Source organism: Sus scrofa, chromosome 9 (assembly GCF_000003025.6).
Source record: "Sus scrofa isolate TJ Tabasco breed Duroc chromosome 9, Sscrofa11.1, whole genome shotgun sequence".
NCBI lineage: Eukaryota > Metazoa > Chordata > Mammalia > Artiodactyla > Suidae > Sus > Sus scrofa.
The window spans coordinates 56,406,507-56,432,679 of NC_010451.4; the positions used below are offsets into that span (position 1 = coordinate 56,406,507).

At 45.3% G+C, this 26,173-nt stretch overlaps 1 protein-coding gene across 6 annotated transcripts in view; it reads right to left on the minus strand.

Annotated features, from left to right (window-relative positions):
- LOC100516455 overlaps nucleotides 1-26,173 on the minus strand; it is a 136,919-nt gene that overhangs the window by 84,760 nt on the left and 25,986 nt on the right. For 2 of the 6 annotated variants that reach the window (XR_002335742.1, XR_002335740.1), the window contains one exon: nucleotides 11,521-17,779. The exons of the other annotated variants lie outside the window; for them this stretch is intronic. The gene's annotated coding sequence lies outside the window, so the exon portion shown is untranslated. Of the gene's footprint in view, nucleotides 1-11,520; nucleotides 17,780-26,173 lie in introns of those variants that run through there. 6 annotated transcript variants of the gene reach the window in all.

Here is a 26,173-nt window from a genome sequence, read left to right on the forward strand (position 1 = left end):
TTTGCCTACTGGTAAGCAGCTATTTTTCATCCTCCTCACCAGCTTGCTTTCTGTACTGGGTCCTGGAAAAACCTGGGACAGGGTGTGTGTGTGTTGGAAAAACCTGGGACAGGGTGTGTGTGTGTGTGTGTGTGTGTGTGTGTGTGTGTGTGTTTTCCCGCACCTGAACAATTCAGTACTAAAGCCATCAGGAAAAGCTGAACAGGGTAGGCATCTGTGCAGTGACTTGGGCAGGGGTGAGGGGGCCATAGTGGCCCAGGGCCGAGCTGGAGCCCGAGCAAGATAAGGAGGTGCCCATGTGGGGAAGGGGTGACCCGGCACAGAATGTCAGCATCTGAGGCAGGTGGGAAGAATATCTGCCTGGGAGGGGGAGAAGGGACAGCAACTGGAGGTGGGTTACACACAGAGGGATTGGCCAAATAAGTAAATATATTAAGTATAATAGGAGATGGGTTTTTCATGGTTGGAAAAGGCAAGTAAAAATAAAAGGGAAGGGAGGAAAAGAGAATAAACCCTGCGATGTCAGATTGAAATGGGGGTATTGGTATGAATTCATGGTTGTCAATGTATAGATTGATGTATAGATTGATAAATACAGGTGTGTGTGTGTGTGTGTGTGTGTGTGTGTGTGTGTGTATGTGAAATAGGAGTATCGGCATGAATTCATGGTTGTCAATGTATAGATTGATGTAGAAATAAATACAGGTGTGTGTGTGTGTGTGTGTGTGTCCACTCTGTCCACAGAGAGGGTAAAAGGGTCTGGGAAAAATGACATGTGAAAGCAATGAGCACACTTAGCACCCAGAACTTGGTTTCTAAACACCACACATCAGTAAAAGAAACTAGGGCTCCTTGAAGAAACACATGACTCCTGGGATAGGGCTGGGAAAGCACAAGATGAGCTTGGAACACCTTGTTATGCCAGAAAGTGTCCAGTGATTAATGGGGACATGTCAAAAGGACACAGAAGCCTGCCTGAAATGGTCCACAAATCTGGGATAACTTGAGCATAAAATAAATAACAGTAACATGTTTAACCTAGTGGGGAAAAGGGAAAAGCCTGTATCCAAACTGATATAGATAAATAAGTAAATTTAAAGTTTAATGAGGAATGGGATATTTACAGTCTCAAAATCTTCCCCTCCTCTCAAATTATTTATTTTGTACAATGTGCAAAAGAGTGCATTTACAGTGGAGAAGACTGGCAGATACCACCCTACTCAAATGCTCAAAAGGCAACCATCAGTGAGGGGTCGTATTTAAACTGTGCATCACCACCTAGGATATAACAAGAACCCACAGCATCTTACTCTGATATTCCTGTCAGATATACATAACATGAACCCAATCAAGAGGAGACATCAGGAGTTCCCATTGCGGCTCAGTGGGTTATGACCCCAACTAGTATCCATGAGGATGCAGGTTCAATCCTTGGCCTTGCTCAGTAGGTTAAAGATCCAGCGTTGCTGTGAGCTGTGGTGTAGGCCCGCAGCTGCAGCTCTGATTCGACCCCTAGCCTGGGAACTTCCATGTGCCTTGGGTGTAGCCCTAAAAAGCAAAAGCAAAACAAAAAACAAAAAAACAAACAAACAAAAAAGCAAGAGGAGACATTTGACAAACCCAAACTGAGGGGTTTTCTAGAAAAAGACTGGCCTATAATCTTCCAAAATGTCAAGGTCACAAAAGTCTAAGGAAAACTGAGGAAATGTTCCAGATTAAAGAGGGATGAAAAGGTCTGACAACTAAATGCAATGTGGGATCCTAGATTGGATCATTTCTCTATAAAGGGCATTATTGGGACAGTTGTTGAAACTGGAAATGATGCGCAGGGATCAGATGGCCTCTGTTGCAATGCAGCAATGTTAATTTCTTGATTCTGGTTGTGGAGTTGTAGTTATATGGGGGATACCCTCGATTACAGAAAATTCTAAAGAACCAGGGGGCAATGGGCCTCAGGTCTGTGTTCTCAGATGATTTAGGGCAAAAATCTCGTTAGGTGGTACTTGGAGCAATTTGAGGAACTGTTTCAAGAGAGCAGCACTGGGATGCATCATGTATCTCCGTGTGTCTTCAGAGCACATTCCTTGGGCATCTGCTCCAAGCTGGGTCCCAGGAATGCAAGGAGAGAATCTCTGCTGGAGGAGATCACGGCATCTGAGCAGGAATGTCTTCTCTTCACATGCGTTCACCTAATCCTGGTTAAGCACCTACCCTGGAGCTAAATACACCAGCTTCTCTCAAGAAGCCAGTAGATTAATATTTCTGGTGGACCAGGCCCTTCCATGCTATGAAAGGCTTCATATTTGGATAAACTAGGTTGCATTTCTAGCTTCACCATTTGACAGCTTTGGAATCTTGAATAAATTAGTGAACTGCTCTGAGCCTCAGTGTGCTTGTCTACCAAAAAAAGGTGTTAATTCCTTCTCCACAGGATGTGCATGACCATTTAAATATGTAGACATATTTTACACCAGTGCTTTTTGGTGGTGGCCTTATGTCCTGGGTCGTGCAGACTTTGGGGTCTGGCTAGGAACCACGTCTGCGTCGCTCGATGATGGGCTTAATTCCTGATGGAACCCCGTATTGGCTTATCATAGTTGCTGCTTTACAGGAAAAGCTTTCCCCCAGCCAGGGTTTCATTCCAAATGGATTTGGGACCAGAAACTCAAGGTGTGAGGGGAGGAGGGGGCCGAGTGGAAGGTGCCTTTTCCTTCACAACCTGGATTTTTGGTTTACTAGTAAGCAGTGGGATGGTGCGGGTGAAACAGCGCTATGGGTCTGATGCCAACCCCCGGACAGGCAGGTGCAACAGTGTTCTTTACTCACTGAGGTAGGTCTTCAGGGTCCAGGCGGGGACTGAATAGCTCTTTGGCACCACCTCAAAACCCTCTGGGCCTCACCCCTTAATCCAGCCACGGCTGTGTTCAGAGTTCCAGGCTGAATGGATGGATTTTGCACAGGGATAATCTGACAGGATCTCACCTTGGGCTGGGCCCAGGACCTCCTGCTACCTGCTCCCCACACACATTGGTGACCTGGAGTGGGTGTATGGGGTTAAGCCTATTGGACCAATGCACATGGGAGCAGGTGGAGAACACATCTCTTTTGTCTCCTGGGTGGGCTGTTTGGAGACATCCACTCGGGCTTCTCAGGACTCAGCATGTTGTGCTCCAGGCCCCGCAACCCCCAAAGCCCCTCTGCCCATTGTCAGACAATCGCTCCAGCTTGCTGACTCATATTCCCAACCCTCCATGCCAGCTTTGGCCTCAGGCCCTACTTGGGGAGCACCCCAGGCTGAGATGGGCTGAGCTCTGTTTCTGGGCAGTGTGGGTATGGGAGGGGGCCTGCGGACCACCTAGAACCCTTGCTGCAGCACTTTGGGAACAGGAGGGTCTTTGGAACAGTCCCTGCCCTCTCCTCTGAAGGCAAAATGTTGTTGGTAAGCAGACCGTTCTCCAGAGGGCCTCCTGCCAGACTGGCACCTCCAGCCCCACCCCTGGAGCTCTTACTGGCCAAAACGGCTACAGGAGGCCACATACTGGAGGTTGTTTTAAACCAGCCAGCCATCTGGAGACATGGGTCTGTACTGGGAATGTTTAACTTAATTACATGTACACCTGATGTTTTAAATCACCTGTCTCAGGGAGGGTCCTGATCAGCTTGGTCTCCCCAGCAGTTGCTCATTCGAGGCCCCAACTAATGACGTTTGTGAAGGGCAGACACTGGATCTCAGAAGTGTGATGTGCTGGCCCTGTTATAAGACTGTATATTCTTTGAGTCCAAATGCACCTGGCTTTGAGCACCAGGCCCATTAGGATGGTGGCAGGTGCCTCTCGGTCACTGTGGGCAGCACAGCGTGGCAGCGAAGAGCCCCGATTCTGGGCTTGCCCGAAGGCTGCCTGTTTGCTCTGAATTCCAGCTCTGCCACTTAGAAGCACTATGACCTTGGGCAAATCCCTTAGCCTCTCTTTACTATGATTTGTCTTGTAAAGTGGGGATGATAATAGTAAATATGTAATAAGAATAAATGCTTCACTGGCTTTTTTTTTTTTTTTTCCTTTTAGGGCTGCACCTGCTACGTTTGGAAGTTCTCAGGCTAAGGATCGAAAGAGAGCTCTAGCTGCCTACACCACAGCCACTGCCACACAGGATTTGAGCCACATATGCGACCTACACCTCAGCTCACAACAATGCGGGATCCTTAACCCACTGATCAAGGCCAGGGATTGAACCCGCATCTTCATGGATACTAGTCAGGTTTGTTACTGCTGAGCCACAACAGGAACTCCTTCATCGGCTTCTTGTGAGGATTAAATGAGCACATGCAAGGAGAGGACCTTAGAACACTGCCTGGTGACCTAACCACATTAACTAGGGAAAGGTAGGTCAAGGCTAGATGCAGATAAAGAGACAAAAACTGCAAAGAATTTACAGTTTTGTTGTCTTTACAGCTCCCTGTACCCAAGCACACAGCATACCATGCAGGGCCACTGAGGGAATCACCAGGGCATGAGGCTGGAGGGTGGGGGACCTATGGGCAAGAGCTTTTGAGGGAAGGGACAGGCAAGCAGTCCCAGGATTGGGTGGTCTGAATAGTTCCCATGAGCTCTGAGGCACAGGGCTGTCCCTGGTTGGCTAGTACCTGGCCCTGGGTGATCAGTGGGGGTGTAACAGTGGCCTAAGTGTAAGAGCCTTAACTGGCTGCTCAAAAAGGGGAACTGACCTCTGAAGCCCTGACCTCTCAGGGCTTCAGAGCCAAGTCAGGATAACATTTTTTTTTTGGTCTTTTGTCTTTTCAGGGCCGCACCCACAGCATGTGGCGGTTCCCAGGCTAGGGGTCGAATTAACACCACAGCCACAGCAACACCGGATCCTTAACCCACTGAGAAAGGCCAGGGATCAAACCCACAACCTCATGGTTCCTAGTCGGATTCATTAACCACTGAACCATGACGGGAACTGCCCCAGGATACCATTTTTTAAGAGCTATATAATATGGGCACATGGAAATTTCTCAGTAATTGTCAATCCTTATAAGCAGGGGCAGAGGTCAGTAGGGAAGCTCTCACACTCCCCAACCCCTGCCCAGGGCTGCACGAGAAGTTTAGGAGCATCACATGACACCAAAGAAAGGAAGGGCCTGTTTCTCATCCCAGCATCATACAGGTTTCCATGGCTGCTGTAACAAACTGCCCCAGCACTTAAAAAAACACAAACGATGACCTTGAGGTTCTGAAATCAGCCACCTGAAAACGGGTCTCCCTGGGCTAAAATCAATGTGTCAGCAGGGCTGCATTCTTTCTGGAGGCCCCCCGGGTGAAATCACTTCCCTCGCTTCTCTAGCCGCTGGAAGCTGCCTGCATTCCTTGGTGCGTGGCCCTCCATCTTCAAAGCCAGTGGCATAGTGTCTTCAACTCTCTCTGTGACTGTAAATCTCCAGCCTGGGTCTTTCACTTTCAAGGACCCTGTGATTATCTTGGGTCTAGCTGGATAATCCAGGAATATCTTCCTATCTCAAGGGTCCTTAACTTGATCTGCAAAGTCCCTTTTGCCGTGTAAAGTAATAGAGGTACAGGTGGCACGGATTAGGATGTGGGCATCGCTCTGCCTACCTGACACTCACCACGAGCTCTTCATCATATATGCCTACATGGTGTCTTGAAGTCAGGTGTTCCTGCAGCCTCCCCACCACGACTGGGCCTGAGAATCTTCATGGAAGCGGGAGCTCTGAGCCTCCCTGGTGCATCTGAAGCCCTTTGCCTCTGAGGTCCCCCTACCCCACAGGTCTCCTCTGCTTGCAGGTCTTAGAATTTCATCTGCTTCCCAGCCCTGGGGACCCTCACCGCATCTCACAGCTTTTGTCTTTCTCCTCATCCTTTCCAGCCAAGTCATCCAAGAAGTTTCTCTGGCTTTTGGAAGATAACAGACAGGAACTGGAAAGTCTGCTTTGACTTAGCAATAGGAGTTTTCCCAGAAGTCAGGGAGACCCAGCAGAAATAAGTTTTCCTGCCCACCTTCACTGGTGCCCCTTGTTTTAATGTTTGTCTTCCTTCTGAGACTGAACCTCTGGACAGAAGTGTCTGCACCCCAGACCTGGCAGAGTAAGATGCTCAAGAGACAGATCCTTGGGTGCCTTCAGCTCAAACAACCTACACTCTTCTTCTATGCTATTATCACCATCTCTCCTCTAGAAGGAAAAGCCCCCTAGCTGGCTGTAATTTTGTCTCTCAGAGGCTCTGTGAGTGAATAAAAGTTCCCTTCTCTGACCCAGAGAGCTTGTGTCAGGATGAATACATAAACACAGGAACAAAAACATAACAAAAGTTAGCTGCCCAAAACCTCTGTTGTCTGCTTTTCCAGAGCTGTCTGTCTGCAATAACAACGATGATATTATTACTAATTATAATAGCCACATTTACTGAGTGCTTACTTTCTTCCCCCTCCAGGACTAAAGGCTGTGATATACCCAAAGTCGCACACCTGGCCAGCAGGAGAGCCAAGGAGAAGGGGTGCCTTTGCCAGGGTGATGGTGCGTTCAGCTGGCTGCTTTACGCAGAGCAAGGCAGCGATGGCTACCCTGGACAAAGCGCAGACTTCCTAGTTGCAGGGAAGGGTGCCAGGTCACAGATGGAGGAAGTCGACAGAATGGGAGCTTTCTCTGTGGGACCTCATTCCCCACTGGCTAAGCTGATGGCTTTCCCATTTTCTTGCCATGGGATTCTCCTGCAATGAGACAAATTACTTTGTCAACCCTCCCTTTGCCAGCAGCTGAAGATGCCAAGCTCGCCAGACGATCTCCTGCTGCCTCCCCTCTGCTCCGGCCAGTTGCAGGCTAAAGTCCCATTAGCAAGAGCCATATGCGCAGAACCGGACTCCCAGTGTGGGGCCACGGAGGGACTTCAGAGTGGCCTCGAGGTGAGCGAGCGGGGTGTGACAGAAAGAGAGGAGACAGCAGGGAGCACCCTCCCCCCACTTGCTGCTTCTCTGCTCCTTCCCCTTGCTCCCTAAAACGTCAGGAGCTGAGCTCAGAAAGCATTTGTTAAGCCCAGGACCCTGTGCTGGGCAGCTACTGTGCCAGCCCAGACAGTACCCACACCTGCCTCTGCACACAGGCCTTCTCCCTTCCTTAACACCATCCCAAATCGTACAGGACCCTCTGGGGTCACAGCCCCCTGTGGAGCTCTTCCATCTCTGAATTCTCTAACAGTTTACCTCGGGCACAGAGACTAACAGACGTGGAACTTCACACACTAGATTCAATGCGTGCAGGACTGAGTGAGTACTTGAGCAGAGCTGTGGCAGGTGTCAGTGATGGGGCAGGAAGCAAGACTCAGCCCCCCCCCCACAGGGCTTATACTCTAGCATGAAAGACAAATTAAACAAGGAAATACAAGTATAAGCATAGGGACAAGGGAGGGAAGGGCTGCTCAGGTGCAGAGAACAAAGGAACTTATCTGAATCACAGGATCCAAGGAAAGCCTGCCGGATTCTGAATTCTCTAGCTCTTCAGTCATTTGGTGCATGGCAGTCCAGTCTCCACTATAAACTGCGGATGCTTCAAGACTGAGAGCCATACATGATGTAGCCCTAAAGTTCTCCATGATCATTAGTTTGTGTGAAACCATCAGAAAACCAGAAAGACGGCTACTGTAAGCGGCACCTACAAGGCTGGCACACCCGCCCCACTGGCCACGTGCAGTCCCATGTTCCACTGACAGCACCCAAGGACACTTGAGGAGATCTGTGGGCTTCACGAGGAAGGAAATATACATGAATTGCATAAATGTTGCAGCCCCAATTCCCTTGCCTTGCTTCCTGCCTTAGTTTCCTCTCTTTGAGCCACCCTGGCTTTGGCCTAGAAGAATTCCTAACCCCCAGGAAAAGGCAAACATGGATCTTGCACAAACCTACATTAAGATCACTCAGTAGAAAAGCACCAGGACCCTGAACTCAAGAGCCTGAGCAGAAGGCAGAAATACTGACTTTCTCCCTGAAATGCCCACAAGTAATTCACTTTAATAAAATTCATTTCATTCAATGTTTATGCAACTAAACTTTGTGCTCAGAGGTGTGTAGGCACTGGGATGGGACACAGGTGGCTGGGATGTGGTGAGCCCCTCAAGGAGCATACAGGTGAGTCAGGGAGGGAGTCCATGACAGTTTCTGGTGAGTGGACATCACCCAGTGCCAGGCGCCCAGGGCCTCGTGTCTGCTGGCTTCCCCCTCACCCCATCCTTCAGGTAAGGCTTTAGTGTTCCCATTTTTAGGGTGAGGAAACAAGCTTTGAGATTTTTAACCTGCCCAAAGCCACAGCAAGCTAGTTACAGAGGCAGGATGAACCCAGCTTCTTTGTTTACCTCCTAGGTCTGTATTTTTTTTTCACTAATGCCTGCTGGACACAAATCAAAATGGACTTTTTTTCATTTGATAAAGCAGAATGATATAAGTGCTCTACAAAAGACATAAGTTGTCATAAGGATACAGAAGGATCAGATGGTGGGAAAGGGCTCAGGAAAGCAGCAATTTTTAAATATTAATTTTTGTTTTGTGTTTGTCTTTTAGAGTCAGAAGGATTCTTATTATTAACTAGTCCAGCATTTCCTGTGTGTGTTCTATAGGGCAATATATTCCTTTAAAGTGTGTGTGTATGTTTGTGTGTGTGTGGTTTTAAATCCTAAAAAAGGGAGGGGGCCCAAATCAATAAAATTAAAAATGAAAAAGAGTTACAGTTGACACCACGGAAATACAAAGGATCATAAGAGACTACTACAAGCAACTACATGCCAATAAAATGGATAACGGACAAATTCTTACAAAGATACAATCTCCCAAGACTGAACCAGGAAGAAATAGAAAACATGAACAGACCAATTACGAGTACTGATATTGAATCTGTGATTTTAAAACTCCCAACAAACAAAAGTCCAGGCCTCACAAGTGAATTCCATCAAACATTTAGAGCAGAATTAATACCTATCCTTCTGAAACTCTTCCAAAACATTACAGATAAAGGACTACCTCTAAACACATTCTATGAGGCGACCATCACCCTGATATTATAACCAAAGATACCACAGAAAAAATAAAATTACAGGCCAATAACACTGATGAATATAAAAGCAAAAATCTTCAACAAAATACTAGCAAACCAAATCTACAACACATTAAAAGGATCACACACCATGATCAGGTGGCATTTATCCCAGGGATGCAAGGATTGTTCAATATCCACAAATCAATCAGTGTGATCACCACATCAACAAACTGAAGAATCAAAGCCATTTGATCATCTCAATAGATACAAAAAAGGCTTTTGATAAAATTCAACATCCATTTATGATTAAAAAAAAACTCTCTAGAAAGTGGGCATAGAGGGAAACTACCTCAACATAATAAATGCCATATGTGACAAATCTACAGCAAACATCATATTCACTGGTGAAAAGCTAAAAGCATTTCTCTAAAATCATGACCAAGACAAGGATGCCCACAGTTGCCATTTTTATTTAACATAGTTTTGGAAGTCCTAGCCACAGCAATTAGAGAAGAAAAAGAAATAAAAGGAATCCTAATTTCTTTTCCAAATTGGAAAAGAAGTAACACTGTCACTGTTTGCAAATGACATGATATTATGCATGAAAATCCTAAAGACACTACCAGAAAACTACTAGAGCTCATCAATGATTTTGGTAAAGTTGCAGGTTACAAAATTAATACACAGAAATCTATTGCATTTCTAAACACAGACAACAAAAGATCAGAAAGCGAAATTAAGGAAACAATTCTATTTACCATCACATCAAAAGGAATAAAATACCTAGGAATAAACCTATCTAAGGAGGCAAAAGACCTATACTCAGAAACCTATAAGACAATGATGAAAGAAACTGAAGACAACAATAGATGGAAAGATATACCATGTTCTTGGATTAGAAAAAGCAATATTTTCAAAACGATTATACTACCCAAGGCAGCTACAGATTCAATGTAATCCCTATCAAATTACCAACGGCATTTTTCATAGAACTAGAACAAGTAATTTTAAAATTTGTATAGAAATAAAAAAGACCCTGAATAGCTAAAGCAATATTGAAAAGTAAAAATGGAACTGGCTTTCTGACTTCAGACTATACTACAAAGTTACAGTAATTAAAACAGTATGGAGTTCCCATTGTGGCTCAGCAGGTTACAAACCTGGCTAGTATCCATGAGGATATGGGTTCAATCCCTGGCCTTGTTCATTGGGTTAAGGATCCTTCATTGCCCCAAGCTGTGGTATAGGTCACAGACACAGCTCAGATCTGGCATTGCTGTGGCTGTGGCATAGGCTGGCAACTGCAGCTCGGATTTGACCCCTAGCCCAGGAACTTCCATATGCCACAGGTGCTGCCTTTAAAAGCAAAATATACAAACAAACGAAAAACAGTATAGCACCAGCACAAAAATAGACATATAGCTCAATGGAACAGGATAACCCAGAAATAAACCCACACACCTGTGGTCATTTAATCTATGACAAAGGAGGCAAGAATATACAATGGAGAAAAGACAGTCTCTTCAATAAGTGATGCTGGGAAAACTGGACAGCTGCATGTAAAAGAATGAAATCAAAACATTCTCTAACACCATACACAAAAATGGATTTAAAACCTAAATGTAAGGCTGGATACTATAAAACTCCTAGAGGAAAACATAGCCAGAACACTCTTTTTGGTTATTAGTAAAATACTTAGTTCCCTGTGCTATACAGTAGATCCTTGTTGGTTATTGATTTTATATACAGCAGTGCGTATATGTTAATCACAAACTCCTAATATATCCTTCCCCCTCCTTTCCCCTTTGGTAACCTTAAGTTTGTTTTCTATTTTATGGGTCTATTTCTGTTTCATATATAAGTTCATTTGTATAATTTTTTTTTGAGATTCCACATACAACAATATCTATGATATTTGTCTGTCTTTGTCTGATTTACTTCATTTAGTATAATCTCTAGGTCCATCCATGTTGCTGTGAATAGCATTATTTCATTTGTTTTATGGCTGAGTACTATTTCACTGTATGTATGTACTACATCTTCTTGATCCTTTCATCCAGTGTCACTGATGGATACCTAGGTTACCTTCATATCTTGGCTATTGTAAATAGCACTGTTATGAACACTGGAGTGCATATATCTTTTTGAATTATAGTTTTCTTCAGATACATGCCCAGGAGTAGGATTACAGGATCATATGCTAGTTCTATTTTTAGTTTTTTACGAACTTCCATACAGTTCTCCAAAGTACCTGCGCCAATTTACGTTGGTGTAAGAGGGTTTCCTTTTCTCCACACCCTCTCCAGCATTTATTGTTTGTAGACTTTTCAATAATGGCCCTTCTGAACAGTGCGAGGTAGTTTTGACTTGCGTTTCTCTAATAATTGGCAATGCTGGGCATCTTTTCATGGACTTTTTGGTCATCTGTAGGTTTTATTTGGAGAAATGTCTATTTAAATCTTCTGACCATTTTTTGATTGGGTTGGTTTTTTTTTTTTTTTTGAATTACGAGATATTTGTATATCTTGGAGATTAATCCCTTGTCGGTTGCCTCATTTACAAAGAGTTTCTCCCACATCTTATAGATGTCTTTTTGTTCTGTTTATAGTTTCCTTTGCTGTGCAAAAGCTCTTATGTTTAATTGGGTCCTATTTGTTTATTTTTGCTTTTATTTTCATTACTCTAGGAGATGGATCCAAAAAGGTATTTCTGCAATTTACATCAAAGTTTGCAAATTATATCCCCCTCCTGGCGGCTCACAATGCCCAATAGCAAATTAAAGGCTCTGAGAAGTTCTGTGGTTAGAGCTGACCATACCACCCTCTTTTGAAAAATTCTATGAACATCCCAGGGAATTCTTTTATATTCCTACTTTTTAAAATTGAGATATAATTGTTATGTGACATTATATTAGTTTCAGGTGTACAACATAATGATCTGATATTCATATATAGTGAGATGATCACTGCAGTAAGTCTAGTGAACGTCTGCCAGCATACAGAGGTAAAGTTTTTTTTTCTCGTGACCTACTTTTAAGATCTATTCTCTTCGCAACTTTCAAAAGTACAATACAGTATTATTAACTATAGTCATTATGCTGTACATTATGTACACAGGACTGACTTATTTATAACTGGAAGATTATATTTGGACCCCTTCCACTCATTTAACTCACCCCCAACCCCAGCCTCTGGCAACCACCAATCAGTTCTTTGTACCTGTGAGCTCACTGGGGGTTTTATTTGTTTTTTAGGTTCCGCATAAATGAGATCATACAGAATTTGTCTTTCTCTATCTTATTTCTCTTGGAATAATGCCCTTAAAGTCCATCCATGTTGTCACAAATGGCAAGATTTCCTTCTTTTTATGGCTGAGTAATATTCCATTATGTGTATAATACCACATTTTCTTCATCCATTCATCCATCAATGATGTCACGTAGGTTGTGTCCATAACTTGGCTATTGTGAATCACGCTTCAATGAACATGGGGGTACATATATGTTTTTGAGCTAGTGCTTTTGTTTTCTTTGGACAAATATGCAGAAATGGAGTTGCTGTATCATAGGATAGTCCTACTTTTAATTATTTGAGGAGTTTCCATTACTGTTTTCCATGGTGGCTAGACCCATTTACATTCCCACCAACAGTGCACAAGGGTTCCTTTTCCTCCACATCCTCACCAAGATGTTACTTCTTATCTTTTTGATGACAGCTATTCTGACAGGTGTGAGGTAAGATCTCATGGTGGTTTGATTTGCATTTCCCTGATGATTAGTGATGCTGAAGGACCTTTTTATGAACCAGGAATTCTTATTCCTCAGAATATCCAGGTAGTCCAATTCCATCATTTTAAAGGAGAGAAAAGCAAGAGCAGAGAGGGCCAGTGCTGGGCATGAGACCCCAGCAAGATAGGAGTCAGACCTGACCTGGCACTGAGCAGATCGGTGCAGGTTGTGAATATTTTGTCAGCCACAGGCATCAATGTGAGTCAACTTGTGGAGGCAGAAAGCAGTACTTCAGTTTGGAGAAAGGAGAATAGCCTGCCTTGGCCTCTGTGCAAAGTACCTGAGGAGGTAGGAAGATGGTGAAGCCCAACAGAGGGATGGCCTGGAGGACAAAGGGATGGGCAGGTGTTTGTCCTTTTCAGTAGCAGGGAGCCACTTCAGTCTGAAGCCTGGGAAGATGTGATCAGACCTGTGCCGCAGGAAAACTTCAATGAAGATGTTAGCAAGTTAGAACTGGGAGGAGAGACTGGAGGCAGAGAGATGAGGGCAGGGAAGAGGCAAAGGATACCATGAATTAGATATGGCTTCATCCATTTCGTAGAGAAGGACACCAAGGCAGGGAGCAGAATTTACTTGGTCCAATGTTACACAGCCAGCAGTAAGCAGAGCCAACAAACTGTCATATTAATGACGATTTATTCATTTTAAGCCAGAATGATTTGCTACACATTTTTTAGCAGCTTTATTGATGTTTATGTCACATAGCATACAATTCACCTATTTAAAGGATGCATTTCAATGGTTTTTAGCATATTCACAGATTTCTGCATCCATCACATCAAAAAGAAACACTGTATCCTTTAGCTATTGTTTCCCACACCCTCTAGCCTGTAAGCAACTGCTTCTGTCTATATAGTTTTACTATATATAGCACTACATATAAATCTACTTTCTGTCGACAAATTTTCCAACTCCGGAAACTTCCTATTAATGCGATCATTCAATCTGTTGTCTTGTGACTAGATTCCTTTCACTTCGCATAATGTTTTCAAGGTTCATCCAGCTGAGAAATGAATCAGTACTCCATTCCCTTTTATGCCCAGATAATAATCCACTGTATAGTTTATGCTACATTTGGTTCATCCATTCATCAGTTGATGGAACCTTGGATTGTTTCCACTTTTTGGCTACTATGAATAATGCTGCTGAAGCATTCATGTGCACATTTTGGTGTGGACAGGTGTTTCCATTTCCTTGGGCACACATCTAGGAGTGGAACTGCTCAGTCATGTGCTAATTCCATGTATAATATTTTGAGGAACTGCAAGACTGATTTCTGAAACAAATGCCTTACATTCCCATCAGCAGCGGATTAGGGTTCAATTTCTACACATCTTCTCCAATACTAGCTATTGTTTGTCTTTTTAATTTTAGTCATCCTAGTGGGTGTGAAGGAGTATCTCACTGCGGCCTTGATTTGCACTTCCTTAGTGACTAATGATGTTGAACATATTTTCATGTGCTTATTTGTATATTTGTCTTGGGGAAATGTCTATTCAGAGCCTTTGCTTATCGTTTAAATTTGGTTATGTGTCTTATTATTGACTTGTGTGAATTCCTTATATATTCTATATATAAGTCCTTTATCAAATATATAATTATATTTTCTCCCATTCTGTGGGTTGTCTTTTGATTCTTCTAATGGTGTTATTTGAAGCACAAAAGTTTTAAATTTTGGTGAAGTCCAGTGTATCTATTTTTTTTCCTTTGTTTCTTGTGCTTTCTGGTGTCATATCTAAGAAACCATTGACTAACCCAAGCTCACAAAGAGGTAAAGGTCCAACTTAATTTTTCTGCATATGAATATCTAACACCATTTTTTGTTTCTGTTTGTTTGTTTGTTGGCTGCACTCCATAGCATGTGGAAGTTCCTGGACCAGGGATCAAAACTGCACCACAGTAGCAACCCAAGCCACCACAGTGACAATGCTGGATCCTTAACCCACTGTGCCACGGGGGAACTCCAATCAAACAAACACCATTTGTTGAAAAAAATTTCCCCCATTTAATTGTCTTGACACCCTTGTTGAAAACCAAGTGACCTTAAATGTAAAGGTTTATTCTAGACTCTCCATTCTATTCCTTTGATCTATATGTCTAGCCTTACTACTTGACCACACTGTCTTAATAACTACAGTTTTGTTGTAAGTTTGAAGTCAGAAAGTATGAGTCCACCAACATTGTTCTTATTTAATGTTGTTTTCAACATCCTAGGTTCCTTGCATTTCTATGTGGATTTTACAACGAGATAGTCAGTTTCTGTAAAAATTCCAGCTGGGATTTTGATAGCGATTATGTTGGATTTAGAGGTTACATAGGGGATTACTGCCATCTTTGCAGCAGTAAGTCTTTCCATAATGGATGTCTTCCCATAATTCATTCCTTTTCTTTGCTGAATAATATTCCATTGCATGGATATAGCACATTTTATTTATCCATCTGGACATTTGGGCTGTTTTCTACTTTTTAGCTATTATGAATCACATTGCTATGGATGTTCCTGTACATGTTCTTGTGTGGATTATGTTTTCATTTATTTTGGGTAAATACGCAGGATGAAAATGCTCAGGTCATATGGTAACTCTATATCTAACATGCTGAGGAACTGCGAGACTGTTTTCTGAAGTGACTGCACTATTTAACATTCACCATTTCCATTCTCAACGATATATAAATTCCAATTTCTCCACATTCTAACATTTGTTATCTAGTTTAGCCATCCTGGTGGGCGTGAAGTGGTTTTGATTTGCATTTCTCTGTTGGCTAATGATGTTGAACTTCTTTTTATGTGTTTATGGGCTATCCGCTTCTCTTGCTTCAAGGGCTTTAAGCAATGAAGAGCTGCAGGTACTCAGGGTGGTTGACTGGTCACACCAGGCTTGAGTGATGGGCATCCAGACACAATGAGCAGTGCCCACCACCTCACCCATCAGTTATGGGGGGCACAGTATGGTATGGCATGCCTGGAACAGCTCCTGCAGCCACAGGGCAGCAAGTTGTCCAGGTGTAGTGCATAGAAAGGTTTTGATATAGAAGGTAGCTCATTCTGAGCCCAGCTATTTGCTGAACTGCTTCCAAAGGAATCTGCTTATTTCTTTCCATTTAAGACAGATAACATATACAACCACCCAGACCCCTGAATCCTGATGAAGACAAGCAAGTGACAAAGAGGTGGCATCCTGGGGAATCCTGGCAGGAGCAATCAGTCTGTCTGATGTGAAAAAAGAGGAGACACAGAGAACTGACAGTGCCTCCCGGGCATCAGGGCAGCACAGCAGGGAGGCATCTGATACCTGGGTATTGGCTGGGCCTTGTGGCAGCTCTGCAAATAAAGAGGTCCAGCTCCTTGCTCAGAGCCCCATGACGTGGCAACTCAGAGAAAGTGCCAGTCTTGAAGCCCCTTGGGATCACTGGTTAGCTGAGCATCCTAGTCAAAACCAGCTGTGGGAGGAGGCATAGACTCAAACTCTAGCTGTTCCTTCCTCTGCATTAGAATGTCCTGAGGCCCAGGGCAAAGCCGTGGGCTTGGGTTGTCAAGGTCAACCACGAGCTCTATGGTCTCAGTCGGTCTGTTCCCACATATGCAGCACTACTAGAAAGTGGGTGTCCAAGGAAAGTGAGGTGGCAGCCCACCCAACTCCACATGGGAGGGAACTGGGCTTCTAACTGGTCCTCGGTAACATGGTAGGCACTTGAAGTAGAGATGCTAGAGGTGAGCAGTGGTGACCACCTTGTTATGTCATGGGGGTCTTAAAATGATACTTCATTTAGAGAAAGAGAGGACATAAGAAAATGCAGTAACTCCTTAAAATTGCTTAAAGCAAAGCTGTTAAATGGAAGAGGAACTAGCTTTTCTGCATGTGACTCTAGGGAGCAGAGCTAGGACCCAGTGGTAGAAATTACACTGATATGATTTGAACTCATTTTAACTAAGAACTTTAACAATATGAACGATCTGAAACCAGAACTGACTGCCCTGTAAGGTAATGGGTTCCCTGACCCTAGAGGAGTTCAAGCAGAGGTTGAGCAATCATTGGGTTCACATAAACGGCATTCAGATATTTGAAAGACACCCTGATAGTCTCAAAAAACTTCTGACTCTGAAATTCTCTGAACCTATTTTGGTTGAACCATATGAAATTACCGCTATTTCTCTCTCTCTGGCCAGTAAGACTTCTCGAGAATACTCCAGGCAATTCTTCATCATCTACACAAAGGAGAACCTACATACGTGTAACATCCAAACCAAGAGCAATTTGCCAAACTGATGAGGTTTTATCTTACAGTTTGGTTTGGGGGCATCTTGTGATGCTTTACTTAGCCAGGTTGTTTGAAGATTTTTCTCACACCATTGGAAAGTGTGCTGTGTAAGATACTACAAGAAACAGACTACTTGTTAATGGTAAGACCTTCTGGCATTTCTGGCAACCAAACCATGTAGCTCAGAGTCTGCAATGGATTTGTGCAGGAATGAGTTACAAGCTAAGGGGAATGTCTCTGTTTAGGAAAGATATATGCTAAGGGAGCATTCAGGCAAATAAGCCAGATTATGTGAGAGGCTATTCTAAAAATAAATCTTGCCAGATGGGAACCTGTGGGATTATTCAAACCCTATGGAAGAGGGAGATGCAGCCTGAAATCCTCCTCAGAACACTGTCCTGGGCCTGGGCCAGGCTCCGTTTGTGAAGAGCAAGTATTCCTGCTGACCAGCCCTCTGGTGCAAAGGGCTGGTAAATGGATAGATAGAACGGAAAAGAGAAAAGGTACACACATGAGTAGATGCCCACGCTTAACAGCTTTTTATCACTGCTGATTCTTCAAACTGAAATGAACTTGATCCGTAAAAACAACAAAAAACTCAGACTGAAAAAAACAGCATGTCGATTTTTAAAAACAGGTTTTAATTGAAAAGAAAACATTTCCTTCATCCTTGTCCGGCACTGCTGCTATCTTTGGCACTGCGGAGGAAACTAAATGATGTAATAGTTAAGAGAGTTTGATCAGGAACCAGACCTCTTGACTTCTGAGCCCTGGTTTGTTCATGTGCTGGCTGGCTCTGTAACCTGCGGCAAATTATTGCTCTGAGCCTCAGTTTTCACATTTGTAAAAAAGATGTGGGCGATTACAAAACTATCTACTTCATTGAGTATTACGAGGTTTAAATGTAAAGTACTTAGAATGATAAGTAAATTCTCAATAAATGTTATGTTTATTCCTAAGAGCTTTTAATACCCTTGAGCGCTCCGTTCACAGTTCTGGACATGTTAGCTTTATGCTTTCTGAGGACAACCTGCAGGTAACACTTCCCTGAATGTTTAGCATGAGCCTGGACAAAGCAAACGTCAAATTCCCATGAGCAACTGCCAACATGCCCAGGATTCAGAAGTCATGTTGAGGCTCAGAAAGGCAGCAGCATTTGGTTTCTATGTCAACGCATAAAGATATGAACTAGGATTAAAATTTGGGATTTCTGATTCCAAAATACCACTATTATATTATATCACTTTATCTTACATTGCATGAGAAAAGACCTGCCTTTGCCATTATTCTAATATTATAATATAGGGACTTTGAAGAATATGATCCCATCATAATTTCTCAGAGAATTAGTGGTATACTTTCTCTTCAATAAAGTCATTATTTCCATGAAAAAATAAATGTCATGTTTTATCATCATATGATATTACAACAGCTAATTTTCTCACAATGGGAAATTAAGCCCCGGGTCAACTAGAGGGACAGGTAGGGCAGAGAAGGTGGGGATTTTTTCTGATGGTTTCAATAAGCAAGATGTAGAATCAACGTATTTGATCAGAACCATGGTTTTCTATACTTGCTACACACTAGAGTCAACTGGGGAGCAATTTAGACAATTAAAGACTGGCGGTATCAGACCAATTCATATCTGGGAGTGAAGCCCAGGCTGCCTTGTTTTCCAAAAGCCCAGCAGGTAACTCTGGTATATAGTCAGAGCTAAGAATCACTGCTTAGAGTGTGGTTCAGGGATCCGCAACCTCAGATGAGGGTCAGGGCTACAGAATCTCAGGTCCCACCTTGCCCAGGACCTACTGAGTCAGAAGCTGCATTTTAACAAGGATCTCTGGTGGTTCACAGCCACCAAGACGGTTCAGGGGTGCTGGATTAGGTGACTTCCAAGGCTACCTCTTGCTCTGAAATAGGTGTCCAATAAATAAATGGAATAGCGGCACAGTTACCCGATGCTCCTGAAAAGTCCCAGGCAGAAAGGCTTCTGGAACCAGGAAGAGGCGGGGATGCCATGTGAGCCAAAACTGGTTTTTCCCCAGACCTAGACATCCTGACAAGAGCACACCTGTGTTCCCAAGCCACAGGCAATTAATTAGCAGGATGCCCCCAACAAGCTTCTGGGGTCAGTGTAAAGGGATGACGGGAAGTGACAGAGATGGATAGCAATCAGAAGAGTAAAAGAGATCGGATAGCTGCATCTTCTCTAGTCTCAATGAACTGTGGTGCTGATGGAATTCGGCACTGTGGACGGCAAACACTGAGTCACTCACATTTAGAAGTGAGTGCCGGCTGCCTCCAAGGAGATGTGCTCACCACTCACAAGGGCACTCTTCACGCCCGTCTGCTGTCTCCTTCCCTGAAGTCCCCTTTCCCCTCCTTTGCCACTAGGGCACAGCTGAACACTCCTGTCAGCCTCAACCATTTCTGTCCTCTTACGTCCCCCTCCACTTACCCTGAGTTTCCCGTCTCCCTGACACACCACCTCCTTCACAAGCTGGTGAACAAGGCACTGCTGTGTGTGCTGATGGACATCAGGGGCCCAGGGGTGGCCACCGTGCCAAATGGGCATCAAAAATTCAAACCCTGGGAGTTCCCGTTGTGGTGCAGTGGAAACAAATCCCACACAGAACTGAGGTTTTGAGTTCAATCCCTGGCCTCGCTCAGTGGGTTAAGGATCTGGCATTGCCATGAGTGATGGTGTAGGTCGCAGACATGGCTCGGATCTGGCATGCTGTGGCTGTGGCGTAGGCCGGCAGTCGTCACTCCAATTGGACCCCTACCCTGGGAACCTCCGTATGCCACAGGTGCGGCTCTAAAAAGCAAAAGAAAAAAAATTCAAACCCAGGTTGTGTCTGCATCTCCTATCAACTAAGCAAAGGGAAGACATGGTGGTAAGTACGATAAACAAAAGCTCAGTGGACTTCCAGAACTGCAGAAGCCCAGCGGAGGACAAAATTGGTTCCTTTGGCTGGGGACTTAACCCTCCACTTTGTGTGGTGAAATATACATAACAAAACCTACTGTCTTTACTATTTTTTTTTTTGGTCTTTTGGGGGGCCATGCCCACGGCATATGGAGGTTCCCAGGCTAGGGGTCAAATCAGAGCTACAGCTGCCAGCCTACACCACAGCCACAGCAATGCAGGATCTGAGCCACGTCTTCAACCTGCAACACAGCTCATGGCAATGCTGGATCCTTAACCCACTGAGCGAGGCCAGGGATCAAACCTGCAACTTCATGGATACTAGTTGGCTTCTTAACCCACTGAACCACAATAGCAACTTCCATTTTTATCATTTTAAAGTGTACAGTTCTGCGGCACTAAACACCTTCCCACTGTCGTACAGCCATCACCACTGACCGTGTCCAGAACTTTTTCATCTTCCCAGACAGAGACTCTGTCCCCATTAAACACTCACTTCCCATCCCCCCAGCCCCTGGTACCCTCTATCATACTTCCCTGTCTTTATGAACTTGGCTACTCTAGGGACCTCATGTAAGTAGAATCAACATTTGTCCTTGTACGATGGGTTTATTTCGCTCAGCATAATGTCTTCAAGGTTCATCATGTTATAACACGTATCAGGATTTCCTTCTGGGTTTTTTAACCCAACATCTTGCCACTCTGGGAGACAATGAAAAACTGTTTATCTAGACAAGGTCACTCTGTTTAGTGGGGAGAGGACAGAGGGGGGCGTACAGCTTGTCTCTGCTTTGTCCACAACAGCCATCAACAAGAAAAGGGACCCTGGATGAGGGGTCAGGGCCTTTGTCTGTGAGTAACATTGGAAAACACTGCAAGACAAATGGGAGGAGCCCACAAATAGGAGACTAGGACCAAAGACCCAGAGGTGGGGAAAACTCCACAGCTAGCTTGGCTGCCCAAATTTCACCTCTGGGCACCGTTTGTCCTTGAGCACTGGCTTGCAGAATGCCGTCAAAAGGGAACACAGCTGGAAGGAACCTCATCGGTGCCCCATCCTCCTTTCCTTCTGAGGAAACTGAGGCCTAGGACAGTGGCACAACCTGCTCAGAGTCCTACTGTGGACCTAAGGCAAGAATTCAGTCTCGGCTGTCTCCTCAAGCTTCGGCTGCTTCTTCCTAGCAGTGGTCGCTGCAGCAACAGCAGATGCTCATGTGCCCCCTCCTTGCCAGCCTCCAGGCCTTCCCATTGACTCAATCCCTCGGTACAGTAAGAGCCCAAACAGAATAAGAAATTATTGTACAAACTGAGTGTCGCCATGTAGGACTTGACATCCCCTTCCCACCTGAGCAGCCTGCCCAGCCCCCACCCCATGCCCCTCTTCACACAGCTTTGTCTCCAGGCCGTCCCCCCGCCACACACACACCTCTGCTGCTCTCTTGTTTCCATGAAATGACTGAAATGCCCTAAAAGGGACAGCTCAAGATTTGAAATTACCACTGTATTGATTCAGGCAAGTTCTTCACCTTAGGAATTTTGGACTGATCTGGGCAAAAATTTTTTTGAACGTTCCAACACACCTACTTTAATCTCATTAGTGCGAATGCAACTGACAGGCACTGAAACAACCCTGGGGGGTGAGGGCCTGAGACGTGCAGACACTTACAAGGGGCAATTTCCTTTGCACCTGGAGATGAGAAATCACAGTTGTCAGCCCTCGCTTTGAAAGGCCGGAAGATGGGCGATAAAGTCTGAGCTGCACGCAGAGCATGGAGGGTTCTACACCCTCCCAGGGAGGGGGCAGGAGCACAAAGCACAGGAGGACAGGCAGGCATCCCCAACAGCTCACACCTCTCGAGAGGGAGAGTGGGGATTAAAGGCATCAAAACAAATCAAACTGCCTCTCCCTTGGCTCCCCTACCGCCTCCACGGTGAGCACCACCACATCTGCTGTCTTCATCAGCAGAAGTTACGTACAAGTTCCAAATCTGCGCCTGTCCTCCGAGCACTTACTCCAAGACTGTACTTGCTCCTTTTTCCCATGTATCTCAGTGATTCCCCAGCAGCAGCTCCAAGAATTTAGAGCTGGAGACTTCCCTTCTGGTAAAGAGTTGCCAGTTTTGGGTTTTTTTTTTTTTTTTCATTTTTCATTTTTTTGTATTTCTCCCCCACCCCCACCATACGTGGAGTTCCCCAACCAGGGATGAGATCTGAGCCCCAGTTGCAACCTACAACGCAGCTGTGGCAACACCAGAGCCTTAACCCACTGTGCTGGCTTCTGCATCCCTGAGCTCCAGAGGCGCCACCTATCCTGTTGCGCCACAGCTGGAATGGCAAATTGCCAATTCTTTATTTTGTCAAGTCAACATGCTAGAACACAACAAAATGGAAAACAAAACAAAACAAAACTATCATCACATGATTTCTTCTTCAAAAAGGGGCACTTTAAAAGACCAAAAAAAAAAAAGGAGTCTTTGATTTTGGAGTTCCAATCGTGGCACAGTGGTTAACGAATCCGACTAGGAACTATGAGGTTGCGGGTTCAATCCCTGGCCTTGCTCAGGGTTAAGGATCCCATGTTGCTGTGAGCTGTGGTCACGGAGGTGGCTTGGATCCCACATTGATGTGGCTCTGGCATAGGCCAGTGGCTACAGCTCCGATTAGACCCCTAGCCTGGGAACCTCCATATGCCCCTGGAGTGGCCCTAGAAAAGACAAAAAAAAAGGTAGTCAAAAAGGGGCACTTTAATGCCAAATAGATAAATAAAGCTCTTCACATAGTTCTAATTTCCTCATTTTGACTTGGTCTTTATTTGGCCAAAGAGATAAAGCCCCCCCTCCCCCTCCAAGGCGAGGTCTTTGGATATGCCTTTGGATAACTGAAAACTACATCTCCCAATTCAGGTGCTACCACTGGCCCTGATCTGCTTCTCTCTCCTAAAATATAGCCTTTAATCCATCTCAACAAACTAGAAGATACCATGTCTTCCACCTGCTATACCTTTGGAAATGCCTCCCCTTCCTCTCTGGAGGCTCTTGCTGATCCTTGAGCCCCTCTTCTTCAGAGGCCTCCCCCTTCTCTAGAGACAGAGGGCTGCCCCTCCTTTGCAACACAATTAATCATACTGCAGTATAACTGGAGACCTCTGCCTCTCTTCCTCCAACTTCTTGAGGGCAGAGATAATCCCTCTGTCATCCTCATAGTACTAAGCATCCTATAGAAAGCACCTCCCCCCCACCCCCGCCACCTCCAGCAGCAAGGGTGCTCTGCCACTGGTAGAGGAGGGAATGACCAACATAGGGGTTGAGAATTCAGCAAACAGGTACCCAGGTCGGTGTCAGCATTACTAAGGCTATGCCAAAGTAGGAAACAAGGGCCTTGCCCTTGGGGAGTTTACTTTTAGGGAATTGGGTAAACCAAACAGACTTAAATGAGACAATACAAACCATTTGGAATTGCTGTGACTCAGACTGTGGGCATAATAGCTGAGGGAATTTAAAATGAAGGGGAAGTCATCTCAGGGCGGGGTTGGCCAGAGATGGTTTCATGGAAGAGTTGAGCTTTAATCTGGGCCCTGAAAGAAGTATAGAATTCAAATTGGCAGAGACGCAAGGAGAATCAGGGAAGGGTAAAGAGTAGGAGAGAAGGCTCGAAGGGATCAGGCAGTGGCCAACAGCAGCTGAGAGCCAGGGTTAGGGCTGGTGGTGAGAGCTGAGGGAAGTCCTAAGTTCTAAGAGGCGGCAGGTTGGGTGGAGAAACTCAGACAAGCCAATACGGGAACCTAAATGCCGAGCACAGCGATCACATTCTATTTGATTTTTGTTGGAAAGCTCTGGCATCCTCCAGTCCGACCCACTCATTCACGGATAAGGAAAGCGAGGCATGGAGAGTTTTCCCAAGGTGGTAGGAATGGCGGCATCGCTAGGAACAGCAGATTCAGTGGCTGCCTTGTACGGCACTCTCCCACACTGAGCATTGCCCCCAGCGCTTCCCGAGCACATTGAACTTAATCCTTACGATACCTCCGGGTAGGCACGCCACTGATCTCCACTGTGCTGAGCAGAAAGCTGAGCAGTTGAGCAGCTTGCTCAGGTTCACAAGGTCACAGGGACAAATGACAGAGTCAGCACTCTGCAACTGATCTCACGGGGCGCTGGTGCTAATGGAAAGAACGTTGGATTTAGAGCCAAAGGACATGCATTCAAATTCTGGCTCCACCTCGGTAGTCATGTGACCGCAGGCAAGTTACCTAGCCTTCCTGATCCTCTGTATCCTTGTTGGTATAAAAAAGGATAATAATTCCTATCTCACAGGATTTCTGTGGGGATTAAATAAAATTATATGTGTCAAGTTCTTGGCACACAGTATGTACTCAGTGAACACTGGTTCCCTCCCCATCTCCTCCTTCCAGGAGCCTTGACACCTCCTCTATGGTCCTAAAGCTGCAACTCTTCCCCTCACCCCCATGACTCCTCCCTCCACCCCTGGACACTGTTCTTCCACACTTCAGGGTCCCGCCCTGGGAGTAACTGCAGGGTGGGCCTGGGAACAGTGGGGCAGGAGTCGGTCTTTCCTGGTAGATGGGCCCCATTTGCATTTGGCTCTGGTGATGTTAGCAGCATAGCTGGCAGGACAAATTTGCTCCCCTGCTTGGGCTGAGGTGCAGAGGGCCCACAATGGACCATCAGAAGGACACAAGCTGAACTTCCCCAACCCTGCGTGGCCTAACCTCTCCATGGCTCAAGCTCTTGGCTTCCTGGGTTCCTTGAGTTCTTATTCCCTCTCACTCTCTTTGCCCAAACTGTCTTACATGCTGACTTGTGCGGCTTAGCGGTTCAATAGGAGGCCTCCAAAAATATGTCTAGGGAGATTGGTTGGTAGGACTCAAGCAATTCTATCAAGAACTTTGCTCAAACTAGATTGCCTGCAATGGAGACAGAAGATGCATACTGTCATTCCTTGCTAAGAGACGGGATAGGATGAAACATTCCTCCTTGCAAATTTTAAATGTTTAGATCATTTGACAGCTTCTTGACCTCTTGGTTGCAAACCACCGTCTTCTACCCCTCAGGTATCCACAAGTTCAACATTCCTCCCTGTAAAGGTTAAATGTTTAGATCATTTGACAGCTTCTTGACCTCCTGGTTGCAAACCACCATCTTCTACCCACTCGAGCATCCACAAGTTCAAGCACATCTGGAAATTTGTGTTGGGGGGGCTTTGGAAGTGAATTCACTGGGTTATCAAGTCCCTCTGAAGAAAAGGTCATTTAGGTGAACCAAGAGTTAATGACTCTGTGAGTTGTAGACTCTGTTTCTACTGGGCTTAAATGATGGCGAAGGAGACTCGGAGAAGACATTAGGGGATGGGACCGAGCATTCTGGAAACCCCCCACTGTGTGGCTCTGTGCCAATGCTCTGTGTATGCTGTTTTCTCACTCTCTCCCATAACCTAGGAAGCCAATGACATGGAAGCACCCAGCCTGCAGTCCTGGATTGTCATCACATCTCACTTCCCAGCTGCCTTGATTTCCACGCTGAAAAGCAGAGACAGCAGCACCCATCTGCTGGAGGAACTGCAGGATGAAGGATGGGGAGCAGGGCTAGCCCAGGGCTCCCGCTCGGAACTAGTTGGGGCTGTGAGCGGAGAGGCTGAGGAGTCTGGGGAGGACGCGTGAGGGCTCTGCTCTGAAGCTTGGGATGGATTTGATTGTGTCTTGACACATTGAAGCGAGTTCCCTCTGCTGAAAATGAGTGGGAGCGGCCTCTGGTGTGTTTCAGAGAGTGTGACAGCGCCCTGGGGGTGGGGTGGGGACCCCCCCGGGACCCCTCGCCTGGCTGCCGGGTCATGGGCCTCAGTTTGTGTACCTACAAATGATACACTGGACTCGGTGATCACTGCAGTTCCTCCCGGCTCAGCAAAGAACCCCATGTTCCAGAACAAATTCATTTATAGAATCTTAACAGACCCATTCTGGCTTTTCAAATGTGACAGGCAGGCAGCTTAGGAGGTACAAGGAAAATCTCTCCTGAGCAGTTTCAAAACAAAACAAAGAGAGCTACGGGTGCGGCCTCGGCAGTGGGTGTGTTTTCCACTTCTTACCCTGTTCACCTGCACAGGGAACAAAAACAAGAAACTTCTCTCTTTCTGCCCCCCCCCCGCC